Source organism: Heptranchias perlo, chromosome 19, assembly GCF_035084215.1.
Source record: "Heptranchias perlo isolate sHepPer1 chromosome 19, sHepPer1.hap1, whole genome shotgun sequence".
NCBI classification, from domain to species: domain Eukaryota; kingdom Metazoa; phylum Chordata; class Chondrichthyes; order Hexanchiformes; family Hexanchidae; genus Heptranchias; species Heptranchias perlo.
In genome coordinates, this window is record NC_090343.1 from 3,523,256 (window position 1) to 3,538,699 (window position 15,444).

Sequence of the window (15,444 nt, forward strand, 5' to 3'; positions counted from 1 at the left end):
GCGCCGCACTGTCGGAGGATCAGTACTGAGGGTGCGCCGCACTGTCGGAGGGTCAGTACTGAGGGAGCGCCGCACTGTCGGAGGGTCAGTACTGAGGGAGCGCCGCACTGTCGGAGGGTCAGTACTGAGGGAGTGCTGCACTGTCGGAGGGTCAGTACTGAGGGAGTGCTGCACTGTCGGAGGGTCGGTACTGAGGGAGCGCTGCACTGTCGGAGGGTCAGTGCTGAGGGAGCGCTGCAAGGTCACAGTTGCTGTCCTATGTTAAAGGATGTTTTACTACATTACAGGCACTATATAAATGCAAGTTGTTGTTTGAAGGCACTGAGGATAATTGCATTTCTCTGCTTCATTCTGACGTTTACCAAGTTAGTTTAGTTAACACTATCACATCAACCTCCTGAGGCGGTTCTGTGTTGTGATGTAAACGTATTATTGTTGGTGCTTGAATCCCTCACTGTGTGTGTACCAAGATAGTGCTTCTCATTAATTCCTACAGGAGATACCTCCCCTCCAAAATCTCACTTTCACCCAGTGCTGAACGCCCTTGGTAATCGGACATTGATCGGAGCACTCAGTTAACATTTGTCCGTCTGTGCTCAGGAGTTTGGCAGGAATTCAGTTGAATTTCTCATTCTCCCTTCTGTCTCTGTGTCTTTGTCTGTGTGTCTCTCTCTCTGTCTCTCTCTTTGTGTGTGTGTATCTCCATCTCTCATTGTCCATCTCTTTGTACGTGTATCTCTCTCTGTCTGTCTGTGTGTGTCTTTCTGTCTGTCTCTAACTCCCTCTGTCTCCGTGTGTATCTCTCGATGTGTCTGTCTCTCTCTGTCTCTGCCTCTCTTTGCCTGTGTCTCTCTATCTGCGTGCCTGTGGATCGCTGTCTCTGTGTCACTCTTTGTGTCTCACTCTGTGCCTGTCCCTCACTCTGTTTCTATCTGTTTGTGTACATGCAAGTGTCTTTGTCTTTGTATCTCGCCATCTCTGTATCTCCATCTCTCTGCCTGTTCTTGTGCCTTTCTGGACATGTCTGTCTGTCTGTGTCTGTCTATCTATTTGTCTGTCTGTCTACATATCTGTCTGTGTCTGTCTATCTGTCTGTCTTTCTGTCTATCTATCTGTCTGTCTGTCTGTCTCTGTGTCTATCTCAGTTTTTGTCATTTAATACACCGATTAATTTGTTAGCATCAAATTCCTGTGAGCATCATTTTACCAAAGTTGTTCATTTTTTTTGTCCCCCCTCCTGATTGGAAGTGGAAGATGAGACTGACACCTGAGGCTCTCCTGGGGAGCCATGTTGTGGAGATGCCGGTGATGGACTGGGGTTGACAATTGTAAACAATTTTACAACACCAAGTTATAGTCCAGCAATTTTATTTTAAATTCACAAGCTTTCGGAGGCTTCCTCCTTCCTCAGGTGAATGTTGTTGGAAACGTTGGAACGTTTTCCAACAATGTTCACCTGAGGAAGGAGGAAGCCTCCGAAAGCTTGTGAATTTAAAATAAAATTGCTGGACTATAACTTGGTGTTGTAAAATTGTTTACAATCCCCTGGGGAGCTGATTGTTATATTGTTTGTCGTCCACCTCCACGTTTCCTGCCTGTGGACCAGAATGTTTGTGACAGCCTGTGTGATTTTGGAGAGTTTTCCCTGTCACCTGCCTCCGCGGAGCCAGGCGTTGGCAGGAGAGGCCCCACCTGCTTCCAGCACGTCTCTACATATGTCTTGCTGGAGGCTGAGTCGCCATCGTGGCACTGGGCCTGAGTCCCTTATTAAAGGCTCTCAAGCAATTCAAAACCAGCCTTTATTGCGTTTTGAAGTGCAGACTCCAGTACTTTGACATAGGAGCAGGAGGAGGCCATTCTGCCCCTTGAGTCTGTTCTGACATTCGATTAGATCATGGCTGATCTGTATCGTAACTCTATTTACCCGCCTTTGCTCGATATCCCTCGATGCCCTGACCCAACAAAAATCTATCGATCTCCGAATTAAAACTTACAATTGACCCCCATCATCCACAGCCTTTTTTGGGGGAAGAGAGTTCCAGATTTCCACCCCCCTTTGTGTACGGGTAGCATAGTGGTTATGTTACTGGACTAGTAATCCGGAGTCATGAGTTCAAATCCCGCCACGGCAGCTGGGGAATTGAAATTCAATTAATTAAATAAAATTCTGGAATTAAAATACTAGTATCACTAATGGTGGCCATGAAACTACCGGATTGTCGTAAAAACCCATCTGGTTCACGAATATCCTTTCAGGAAGGAAACCTGCCGTCCTTACCTGGTCTGGCCGATATGTGACTCCAGGCCCACAGCAATGTGGTTGATTCTTAATTGCCCTCTGAAATGGCCGAGCAAGCCACTCAGTTGTAAAATCTCGCCAAAAAAGTCAAAATAAGACTAAAACCGTACGGACCACTAGGCACTGGACTTGACAAAGGCAAACCAAGCCCAGTCGACCCTGCAAAGTCCTCCTCACTAACATCTGGGGACTTGTGCTAAAATTGGGAGAGCTGTCCCACAGACTAGTCAAGCAACAGCCTGACATAGCCATACTCACCGAATCATACCTTTCAGCCAAGGTCCCAGACTCTTCCATCACCATCCCTGGGTATGTCCTGGTCCCACTGGCAGGACAGACCCACCAGAGGTGGCGGTACAGTGATATACAGTCAGGAGGGAGTGGCCCTGGGAGTCCTCAACATTGACTCTGGACCCCATGAAATCTCATGGCATCAGGTCAAACATGGGCAAGGAAACCTCCTGCTGATTACCACCTACCGCCCTCCCTCAGCTGATGAATCAGTCCTCCTCCATGTTGAGCACCACTTGGAGGAAGCACTGAGGGCAGCAAGGGCACAAAATGTACTCTGGGTGGGGGACTTCAATGTCCATCACCAAGAGTGGCTCGGTAGCACCACTACTGACCGAGCTGGCCGGGTCCTGAAGGACATGGCTGCTAGGCTGGGCCTGCGGCAGGTGGTGAGCGAACCAACACGAGGGAAAAACTTACTTGACCTCGTCCTCACCAATCTACCTGTCGCAAATGCATCTGTCCATGACAGTATTGGTAGGAGTGACCACCGCACAGTCCTCGTGGAGATGAAGTCCCGTCTTCGCACTGAGGACACCATCCAACGTGTTGTGTGGCACTATCACCGTGCTAAATGGGATAGATTCAGAACAGATCTAGCAGCTCAAAACTGGGCATCCATGAGGCACTGTGGGCCATCAGCAGCAGCAGAATTGTATTCCAGCACAATCTGTAACCTCATGGCCCGGCATATTCCTCACTCTACCATTACCAACAAGCCAGGGGATCAACCCTGGCTCAATGAGGAGTGTAGAAGAGTATGCCAGGAGCAGCACCTGGTGTACCTAAAAATGAGGTGCCAACCTGGTGAAGCTACAACTCAGGACTACATGCATGCTAAACAGCTGAAGCAACATGCTATAGACAGAGCTAAGCGATTCCACAACCAACGGATCAGATCAAAGCTCTGCAGTCCTGCCACATCCAGTCGTGAATGGTGGTGGACAATTAAACAACTAACGGGAGGAGGAGGCTCTGTAAACATCCCCATCCTCAATGTTGGTGGAGTCCAGCACGTGAGTGCAAAAGACAAGGCTGAAGTGTTTGTAACCATCTTCAGCCAGAAGTGTTGAGTGGATAATCCATCTCAGCCTCCTCCCGATATGCCCAGCATTACAGAAGCCAGTCTTCAGCCAATTTGATTCACTCCACATGATATCAAGAAATGGCTGAGTGCATTGGATACAGCAAAGGCTATGGGCCCCGACAACATCCTGGCTGTAGTGCTGAAGACTTGTGCTCCAGAACTAGCCACGCCTCTAGCCAAGCTGTTCCAGTACAGCTACAACACTGGCATCTACCCGACAATGTGGAAAATTGCCCAGGTATGTCCTGTCCACAAAAAGCAGGACAAATCCAATCCGGCCAATTACCGCCCCATCAGTCTACTCTCAATCATCAGCAAAGTGATGGAAGGTGTCGTCGACAGTGCTATCAAGCGGCACTTACTCACCAATAACCTGCTCACTGATGCTCAGTTTGGGTTCCGCCAGGACCACTCGGCTCCAGACCTCATTACAGCCTTGGTCCAAACATGGACAAAAGAGCTGAATTCCAGAGGTGAGGTGAGAGTGACTGCCCTTGACATCAAGGCAGCATTTGACCGAGTGTGGCACCAAGGAGCCCTAGTAAAATTGAAGTCAATGGGAATCCGGGGGAAAACTCTCCAGTGGCTACCTAGCACAAAGGAAGATGGTAGTGGTTGTTGGAGGCCAATCATCTCAGCCCCAGGGCATTGCTGCAGGAGTTCCTCAGGGCAGTGTCCTAGGTACAACCATCTTCAGCTGCTTCATCAATGACCTTCCCTCCATCATAAGGTCAGAAATGGGGATGTTCGCTGATGATTGCACAGTGTTCAGTTCCATTTGCAACCCCTCAAATAATGAAGCAGTCCGAGCCCGCAGGCAGCAAGACCTGGACAACATCCAGGCTTGGGCTAATAGGTGGCAAGTAACATTCGTGCCAGACAAGTGCCAGGCAATGACCATCTCCAACAAGAGGGAGTCTAACCACCTCCCCTTGACATTCAACGGCATTACCATCGCCGAGTCCCCCACCATTAACATCCTGGGGGTCACCATTGACCAGAAACTTAACTGGACCAGCCATATAAATACTGTGGCTACAAGAGCAGGTCAGAGGCTGGGTATTCTGCGGTGAGTGACTCATCTCCTGACTCCCCAAAGCCTTTCCACCATCTACAAGGCACAAGTCAGGAGTGTGATGGAATACTCTCCACTTGATTGGATGAGTGCAGCTCCAACAACACTCAAGAAGCTCGACACCATCCAGGACAAAGCAGCCCACTTGATTGGCACCCCATCCACCACCCTAAACATTCACTCCCTTCACCACAGTCGCACAGTGGCTGCAGTGTGTACCATCCACAGGATGCACTGCAGCAACTCGCCAAGGCTTTTTTGACAGCACCTCCCAAACCCGCGACCTCTACCACCTAGAAGGACAAGGGCAGCAGGCACATGGGAACAACACCACCTGCACGTTCCCCTCCAAGTCACACACCATCCTGACTTGGAAATATATCACCGTTCCTTCATCGTCACTGGGTCAAAATCCTGGAACTTCCCTTCCTAACAGCACTGTGGGAGAACCTTCACCACACGGACTGCAGCGGTTCAAGAAGGCGGCTCACCACCACCTTCTCAAGGGCAATTAGGGATGGGCAATAAATGCTGGCCTCGCCAGCGACGCCCACATGCCATGAACGAATAAAAAAAAGAAATGCTTCCTGACATCACCACTGAACGGCCATACTCTAATTTTAAGATTGTGCCCCCTTGTTCTGGACTCCCCCGACCAGAGGAAATAGTTTCTCTGCATCTACCCTATCAAATCGTCAACACCATTCCAGAGAAGCACACCAGCTGTGTTCAAACATCTGTCTGCCTGATGTCTGCTCTGTCGGTGCCTTTGAGCCTATGATGTTGTAAAACTGCTCTATGGTGGCCTCTGGAATAGAGAACCTTTCTTGCTGTCCAGGTCTTCAGATCGACCTAGACCAGCTCACACTCTCTTGTGCAATGGCACAAGTGAATGGTTCAATTATTTGCATTTATATAGCGCCTTTCATTTTGAAAAACATCCCAAGGCGTTTCACAGAAGCAATCAGACAAAGATTGACACCGAGGCAAAGAAGGAGATATTGGGACAGGTTGGTCAAAGAAGTAGGTTTTAAGGAGGGTCTTAAAGAAGGAGAGAGAGGCTGAGAGGTTGTTTCCCCTGGCTGGAGTGTATCGAACTTGGGGGCATAGCACAGGATAAGTGGTCGGCCATTTAAGATTGAGATGAGGAGGAATTTCTTCACTCAGAGGGGCATGAATATTTGCAATTTTCTCCCCCAAAGGCTGTGGATGCTCAGTCATTGAGTATATGCAAGACTGAGATCAATAGATTTTTGGACTCTAGGGGAATTAAAGGATATGGGGATTGGGTGGGAAAGTAGATTTGAGGTTGAGGATCAGCCATGATCTTGTTGAATGGCGGAGCAGGCTCGAGGGGCCGTGTGGCCTACTCCTGCTCCTACTTCTTATGTTCTTATGTTTGCATGAGATGCAGGGAGGTTTAGGGAGAGAATTCTGGAGCGTGGGGTCTAGACAGCTGAAGGCACGGCCGCCAATGGTGGGGTGAAGGGAGTGGGGGATGTACAAGAGGCCGGAGTCAGAGGAATGCAGAGGTTGGTTGTAGGGCTGGAGGAAGTTACAGAGATGGGGGGGGGGGGAAGGATTTGGAAAAGGGGATGAGAATTTTAAATTTGAAGCATTGGAGGACCGGGAGCCAATGTAGGTCAGCAAGCACAGGGGGTGATGGGAGAACGGGACTTGGTGCGAGTTAGGATACGGGGGGGGCAGCAGAGTTTTGGATGAGCTCAAGTTTACGGAGGGTGGAAGTGGGAGGCCGGCCAGGGGAGGATTGGTATAGTCGAGTCTAGAGGTAACAAAGGCACGGATGAGGGTTTCAGCAGCGGATGAGCTGAGGTAGGGGCGGAGACGGGTGGAAGTAAGCGACCTTTATGATGGAGAGGATGTGGGGTCGAAAGTTCAGCCCGGGGTCAAATAGGGTGCAAAAATCTGGTTCAACCAGTTCATGTTTGCGAAGTGTCCTCCATTTCATTAATGTTCCCCTGACATCAGAATCTACAAAGTGACTTGTGGGGCCCTCTAACTGCCCAGTTCCTCGACCTACCCTGGCTTCCGCTGCCTCGAGTGCCCCTTCCTCATCCCCTGCGCTGCCTCGTAAAACTCAGTAACATCCGACCAATACTGTCTGATTGGACTGATGCCTCTGGGCAAATTAGACATCGTAAAACTGGCACAACGAGGGCCGATCTCGAGGACCGACCTCCCGTGGATAAAAAGACGTCCAATTTGATAATTGGGTCGGGCCATTTATCAGGCGCCCCCACCAGCCGCCTAAAAGAGGCCCCTTACACATGGAGCCTGTTTTAGGTCCATTGGCAGAAATTCCTTTGGGATAAATCCCCCGATCCACAGTATCGCGATTGGCCCCCTCCTCACTGCTGCTCCACCCAACACTTCCATCCCCACCCGCAACCCGACATCCCCCCAACCCCACCCCACCCCCTGACCCCCACCCACAACCCCACCCCACCCCCTGACCCCCACCCACAACCCCACTCCCCCCCGACCCCCACCCACAACCCCACTCCCCCCCGACCCCCACCCACAACCCCACTCCCCCCCGACCCCCACCCACAACCCCACTCCCCCTCGACCCCCACCCACAACCCCACATCCCCCAACCCCACCCACAACCCCACCCCCTGACCCCCACCCACAACCCCACTCCCCCCGACCCCCACCCACAACCCCACTCCCCCCCGACCCCCACCCACAACCCCAACCCACCCCCTGACCCCCACCCACAACCCCACTCCCCCCGACCCCCACCCACAACCCCACTCCCCCCCGACCCCCACCCACAACCCCAACCCACCCCCTGACCCCCACCCCAACCCCACATCCCCACCCACAACCCCACCCCCTACCCCGTCCATATCCCCATCCCCATCCCAATCTCCACCCTCATCCCCACCCACCCATCACCCCCCACCCTCACGCTCACTCCCACTCCCTCACATCCAAAAACCCCACCCTCACCCCCATCCCACCCACGCCCAACCCCACCCTCCCACCACCCCACCCTGACCCCCACCCCCACTCCCTCAGCCCCAGCCCTAACCCCCCCCACACACCCCCATCCCCCCACACCCCCCCCACCCCCCCGACTCTGGGATTTAGAAACACCAGATTGAAGTGTCACTCGAACCAACAACTTAAGAAAAACAAAAGTTGAAAACAACAGATTGCTCTGAGCTCGGGAGCCGGCCACTCAGCTCATCGACTCTCCACCGACACACGACTCCTGCTTTAATTATTAATCATTGTATAAATTATACACTGACAGCCGTCAGAGCAGAGCAGCCTGGTGATCAACAAGCAGATCTGAGCCCTTCCTAGATCGCCTGGACAGGCCTCAGGATCTGCTTGGGAGCAGGAAGAGGCCATTCAGCCCCTCAAGCCTGTTAGAATCATAGCATCGTACAGCACAGAAGGAGGCCATTCAGCCCATTATGCTTGTGCCAGCTCTTTGAAAGAGTTATCCAATTAAATGATACCGTAGCTTCAGGCAAGATGCGTGGTTAAACGCAAATATCCAGAAGTTGCTGTCTGAGATGTGATACTTTACTGTTAGCTTCGCGAAAGCAGCATCTCGCCCATGAATTTTAAAAGTTAAATTTTACATTTAAATTTGTATTTTTCTTTCTGTCTTTTTTCTCTCTCTCTCTTAATCCAATCTTTTTTCCTCTCTCTTTATTTCTCTTTCTGTATCTGATTTGACATTGAAATTTTTTATTCGTTCATGGGATGTGGGCGTCGCTGGCGAGGCCGGCATTTATTGCCCATCCCTAATTGCCCCTTGAGAAGGTGGTGGTGAGCCGCCTTCTTGAACCGCTGCAGTCCGTGTGGTGAAGGTTCTCCCACAGTGCTGTTAGGAAGGGAGTTCCAGGATTTTGACCCAGCGACAATGAAGGAACAGCGATATATTTCCAAGTCGGGATGGTGTGTGACTTGGAGGGGAACGTGCAGGTGGTGTTGTTCCCATGTGCCTGCTGCTCTTGTCCTTCTAGGTGGTAGAGGTCGCGGGTTTGGGAGGTGATGTCGAAGAAGCCTTGGCGAGTTGCTGCAGTGCATCCTGTGAATGGTACACACTGCAGCCACAGTGCGCCGGTGGTGAAGGGAGTGAATGTTTAGGGTGGTGGATGGGGTGCCAATCAAGCGGGCTGCTTTGTCCTGGATGGTGTCGAGCGTCTTGAGTGTTGTTGGAGCTGCACTCATCCAGGCAAGTGGAGAGTATTCCATCACACTCCTGACTTGTGCCTTGTAGATGGTGGAAAGGCTTTGGGGAGTCAGGAGGTGAGTCACTCGCCGCAGAATACCCAGCCTCTGACCTGCTTTTGTAGCCACAGTATTTATGTGGCTGGTCCAGTTAGGTTTCTGGTCAATGGTGACCCCCAGGATGTTGATGGTGGGGGATTCGGCGATGATAATGCCGTTGAATGTCAAGGGGAGGTGGTTAGACTCTCTCTTGTTGGAGATGGTCATTGCCTGGCACTTGTCTGATGCGAATGTTAATTACCACTTATTAGCCCAAGCCTGGATGTTGTCCAGGTCTTGCTGCATGCGGGCTCGGACTGCTTCATTATCTGAGGGGTTGTGAATGGAACTGAACACTGTGCAATCATCAGCGAAAATCCCCATTTCTGACCTTATGATGGAGGGAAGGTCATTGATGAAGCAGCTGAAGATGGTTGGGCCTAAGACACTGCCCTGAGGAACTCCTGCAGCAATGCTCTGGGCTGAGATGATTGGCCTCCAACAACCACTATCATCTTCCTTTGTGCTAGGTATGATTCCAGCCACTGGAGAATTTTCCCCCGGATTCCCATTGACTTCAATTTTACTAGGGCTCCTTGGTGCCACACTCGGTCAAATGCTGCCTTGATGTCAAGGGCAGTCACTCTCACCTCACCTCTGGAATTCAGCTCTTTTGTCCATGTTTGGACCAAGGCTGTAATGAGGTCTGGAGCCGAGTGGTCCTGGCGGAACCCAAACTGAGCATCGGTGAGCAGGTTATTGGTGAGTAAGTGCCGCTTGATAGCACTGTCGACGACACCTTCCATCACTTTGCTGATGATTGAGAGTAGGCTGATGGGGCGGTAATTGGCCGGATTGGATTTGTCCTGCTCTTTGTGGACAGGACATACCTGGGCAATTTTCCACATTGTCGGGTGGATGCCAGTGTTGTAGCTGTACTGGAACAGCTTGGCTAGAGGCCCAGCTAGTTCTGGAGCACAAGTCTTCAGCACTACAGCTGGGATGTTGTCGGGGCCCATAGCCTTTGCTGTATCCAGTGCACTCAGCCGTTTCTTGATATCACGTGGAGTGAATCGAATTGGCCGAAGACTGGCTTCCGTGATGGTGGGGATATCGGGAGGAGGCTGAGATGGATCATCCACTCGGCACTTCTGGCTGAAGATGGTTGCAAACGCTTCAGCCTTGTCTTTTGCACTCACATGCTGGTCTCTGCCAACATTGAGAATGGGGATGTATTACAGAGCCATCTCCTCCCGTTAGTTGTTTAATTGTCCACCACCATTCACAACTGGATGTGGCAGGACTGCAGAGCTTTGATCTGATCCGTTGGTTGTGGAATCGCTTAGCTCTGTCTATAGCATGTTGCTTCCGCTGTTTAGCATGCATGTAGTCCTGAGTTGTAGCTTCACCAGGTTGGCACCTCATTTTTAGGTACGCCAGGTGCTGCTCCTGGCATGCTCTTCAACACTCCTCATTGAACCAGGGTTGATCCCCTGGCTTGTTGGTAATGGTAGAGTGAGGAATATGCCAGACCATGAGGTTACAGATTGTGCTGGAATACAATTCTGCTGCTGCTGATGGCCCACAGCGCCTCATGGATGCCCAGTTTTGAGCTACTTGATCTGTTCTGAATCTATCCCATTTAGCACGGTGGTAGTGCCACACAACACGCTGGATGGTGTCCTCAGTGCGAAGACGGGACTTCATCTCCACGAGGACTGTGCGGTGGTCACTCCTACCAATACTGTCATGGACAGATGCATCTGTGACAGGTAGATTGGTGAGGATAAGTAAGTTTTTCCCTCATGTTGGTTCGCTCACCACCTGCCGCAGGCCCAGTCTGGCAGTTATGTCCTTCAGGACTCGGCCAGCTCGGTCAGTAGTGGTGCTACTGAGCCACTCTTGGTGATGGACAATGAAGTTCCCCACCCAGAGTACATTCTGTGCCCTTGCTACCCTCAGTGCTTCTTCCAAGTGGTGTTCAACATGGAGGAGGACTGATTCATCAGCTGAGGGAGAGCGGTAGGTGGTAATCAGCAGGAGGTTTCCTTGCCCATTTTTTACCTGATGCCATGAGATTTCATGGGGTCCGGAGTCAATGTTGAGGACTCCCAGGGCCACTCCCTCCTGACTGTATATCACTGTACCGCCACCTCTGGTGGGTCTGTCCTCCCGGTGGGACAGGACATACCCTGGGATGGTGATGGAAGAGTCTGGGACCTTGGCTGAAAGATATGATTCTGTGAGTATGGCCATGTCAGGCTGTTGCTTGACTAGTCTGTGGGACAGCTCTCCCAATTTTGGCACAAGTCCCCAGATGTCCATGAGGAGGACTTTGCAGGGTCGACTGGGCTTGGATTTAGCCGTTGTCGTGTCCAGTGGTCTGTGCGGTTTTATTCTTATTATGACTTTTTTTAAGCGAGATTTTACAACTGAGTGGCTTGCTGGGCCATTTCAGAGGACAGTTAAGAATCAACCACATTGCTGTGGGTCTGGAGTCACATATAGGCCAGACCGGGTAAGGGCGGCAGGTTTCCTTCCCTAAAGGGCATTAGTGAACCAGATGGGTTTTTATGACAATCTGGTAGTTTCATGACCATCATTACTGATACTAGTTTGTTTTTAAAACCAGATTTTTATTTAATTGAATTTAAATTCCCAAGCTGCTGTGGCAGGATTTGAAGTCATGACTCTGGATTATTAGTCTAGGTCTCTGGATTACTAGTCCAGTAACATAACCACTATGCTACCGTACCCCTAAATTCCACCCCTTTATTTCACCCTCCTTCTCAGTCCTTCCTGTGATTATTTCCCAATCCTTAAATCCCACTGGTTTAAGGAGATACCCAGGTGTTCGCTCTCTTCACTCTGGTCCCAGATGCCCTGTTCCCTTAGTTCACCCATATCAGCTCGCACTTTCAGCAACTTTGTGGGCAAATTGTTTTTGATCTGTCGGGTGCAGGGACGAGTTTCGATGCCCCGTTCCAGCACAATCTGGCCCAACGTCAATCAATATAGTGGAGGAACGCTGCCCCCCGAAGGATCTGTAGCGTATTGATTTTTTGTTGGCAGGTGCACTCGCTTAGTGTGAGAAAGAAAGGATTTGCATTTCTATAGCGCCTTTCACGACCTCAGGACATCCCAACGCGCTTTACAGCCAATGAAGTACTTTTGAAGTGTAGTCACTGTTGTAATGTAGGAAATGCAGCAGCCAATTTGCGCACAGCAAGATCCCACAAACATCAATGTGATAAATGACCAGGTAATCCACTATTTATTTTAGTGATGTTTGTTGAGGGATAAATATTGGCCCCAGGACACCGGGGAGAACTCCCCTGCTCTCCTTCGAAATAGTGTCCTGGGATCATTTATGTCCACCTCAGAGGGCAGACGGGGCCTCGGTTTAATGTCTCATCCAAAAGACGGCACCTCCGACAGTGCAGCACTCCCTCCGTACTGGCACTGGGAGTGTCGGCCTGGATTATGTGCTCGAGTCTCTGGAGTGGGACTCGAGCCCACGACCTTCTGACTCAGAGGCGAGGGTGCTGCTCCGGTTTAAAAAGACACCTGGGAAGACTGAGTCTCCATTATTACACATATTGTAAAGCCATAATTACCTTTGCAGTGATGAGCTTGAAAGTGAGTCCAACACATGAATCGAAATATACATTTTGTGACTTCTTCAGTCATGGATTTTGCAGCCTGTCATTCTTTATGAATGAGGCTGGCATTTATGAATTTTGCAATAGGTCCTAATATCTCCTTATGTGCCTAGGTGTTAAATTTTGTTTGATAATCGCTCCTGTGAAGCACCTTGGGACGTTTTACTACGTTAAAGGCGCTATATAAATGCAAATTGTTGTTGTATCGACCTTATCCAACATCCACAGGTACTTTCTGCAGGAGGTTATTGGATCGTGTTCAGGAGCAGGACCCCTTCCGATTTCCTCCCCCCCTCCCCTCTCCCTAGTCCCAGGTCACCGAGGTTAATCGTAGCGATCTTAACCCAACCACACTGAGAGCATCTGAACCATCACTAGTTATAATTCTGGTTAGTTCACTGAACGAGCTGCAGTACCGCCGATGTCCTGTTAGTGGCAGTGCTGGCCCATTGGAAGTCAATGCTCTCAGCATCGCCACCTGGAGGGCTCGCCCGACACTGCAGCCCTGACTCTACAGGGTCAATTTACCTAAAGAAACATTATCACAGTAAATGTAATAAACAGAAAAATGTGAAGAATTGGGGGGGAGTTTAAATCAAATCAGATAATATCCACCAATTGGCAAAGACAAAACAGATATCATGGAAAAATGTCATTCGTAACCTATTAAAAATCAGACTTCTGTGTGCACTTCCTGTTGGTGCCACTTGACTTCCTGTTGTCACATTTTGGTCATAAATTTTTGTGTCAACTTTCTTCCATTATTGCAAAGAAACTACTGGACAATAACTGGCTGGTTCATCGTGGTTCATCTCCCGATTCTTCACAGTGCAGTTTGAAAACTAAACATCGCCCTAGTGCCAATCTTCTGTGTTTCTTACTTATTCTGGAACTCCGACGAGGTCCTTCCCCACTGGCAGGAGCACAGGAGGAGAACGGCTGCTGAACTTCCACCAACTCATCCTTGTGTTCAAATCCCCCCGTGGCCTCGCACTCCCCCCCCGCCCCCCTCACTATCTCTGTAACCTCCTCCAGCCCTACAACCCTCCGAGATCTCTCCGCTCCTCCAATTCTGGCCACTTGCGAATCCCCCCACCCCCCTCCGATTTTCATCGCTCCACCATTGGCGGCCGTGCCTTCAGCTGCCTCGGCCCTGAGCTCTGGAATTCCCTCCCTAAACCTCTCCGCCTCTCTCTCTCCTCCTTTAAGACGCTCCTTAAAACCTACCTCTTTGGCCAAGCTTTTGGTCGCCTGTCCTAATATCTCCTGATGTGGCTCGGTGTTAAATTTTGTTTGATAATCGCTCCTGTGAAGCGCCTTGAGACATTTTACTGCATTAAAGGCGCTATATAAATGCAAGTTGTTGCTGTTGTCAAGATGTGTCTGTCAGGGTCAAATGGTGTGTAAATGGGACAGGTGTGAGCGAGTGAGTGTGAGGCAGGTAGTAGCAGGAAGAAGTTGAGTGAAGTGCTGAGCTGCTGTGATTGGAGGAGAGTGATGGGAAGCGGGGAAGGGTTGAGTTGTGAGTGTTGGGATGACAGGTGGTGCGGGGCCGAGCAGGGAGTACCAGAGGTGTGAGTGAGACTGTTAGCTGGCGAGGCCAGCATTTATTGCCCATCCCTAATTGCCCTTGAGAAGGTGGTGGTGAGCCGCCTTCTTGAACCGCTGCAGTCCGTGTGGTGACGGTTCTCCCACAGTGCTGTTAGGAAGGGAGTTCCAGGATTTTGACCCAGTGACGATGAAGGAACGGCGATATATTTCCAAGTCAGGATGGTGTGTGACTTGGAGGGGAACGTGCAGGTGGTGTTGTTCCCATGTGCCTGCTGCTCTTGTCCTTCTAGGTGGTAGAGGTTGCGGGTTTGGGAGGTGCTGTCGAAGAAGCCTTGGCGAGTTGCTGCAGTGCATCCTGTGGATGGTACACACTGCAGCCACAGTGCGCCGATGGTGAAGGGAGTGAATGTTTAGGGTGGTGGATGGGGTGCCAATCAAGTGGGCTGCTTTGTCCTGGATGGTTCTTGAGTGTTGTTGGTGCTGCACTCATCCAAGCAAGTGGAGAGTATTCCATCACACTCCTGACTTGTTCCTTGTAGATGGTGGAAAGGCTTTGGGGAGTCAGGAGGTGAGTCACTCGCCACAAAATACCCAGCCTCTGACATGCTCTTGTAGCCACAGTATTTATATGGCTGGTCCAGTTAAGTTTCTGGTCAATGGTGACCCCCAGGATGTTGATGGTGGGGGATTTGGCGATGGTAATGCCGTTGAATGTCAAGGGGAGGTGGTTAGACTCTCTTTTGTTGGAGATGGTCATTGCCTGGCACTTGTCTGGCGCGAATGTTACTTGCCACTTATCAGCACAAGCCTGGATGTTGTCCAGGTCTTGCTGCATGCGGGCACGGACTGCTTCATTATTTGAGGGGTTGCAAATGGAACTGAACACTGTGCAATCATCAGCGAACATCCCCATTTAATCAGCAGCTCTGGTGCGATTATCGAAGGACTGGTGATTTTGCAGCCTGGTCCTGGGCACCGTGCTCCTGGCATTGACCTGCTCCGCCATCTCCGCCTGCTGGTCCTGGGCACCGTGCTCCTGGCATTGACCTGCTCCGCCACCTCCGCCCGCTGGTGCTGGGCACCGTGCTCCTGGCATTGACCTGCTCCACCACCTCCGCCCGCTGGTCCTGGGCACCGTACTCCTGGCATTGACCTGCTCCGCCACCTCCGCCCGCTGGTGCTGGGCAACTTGCCTTGAAACCCTTCTCCCATCAGGAGGAAGCAG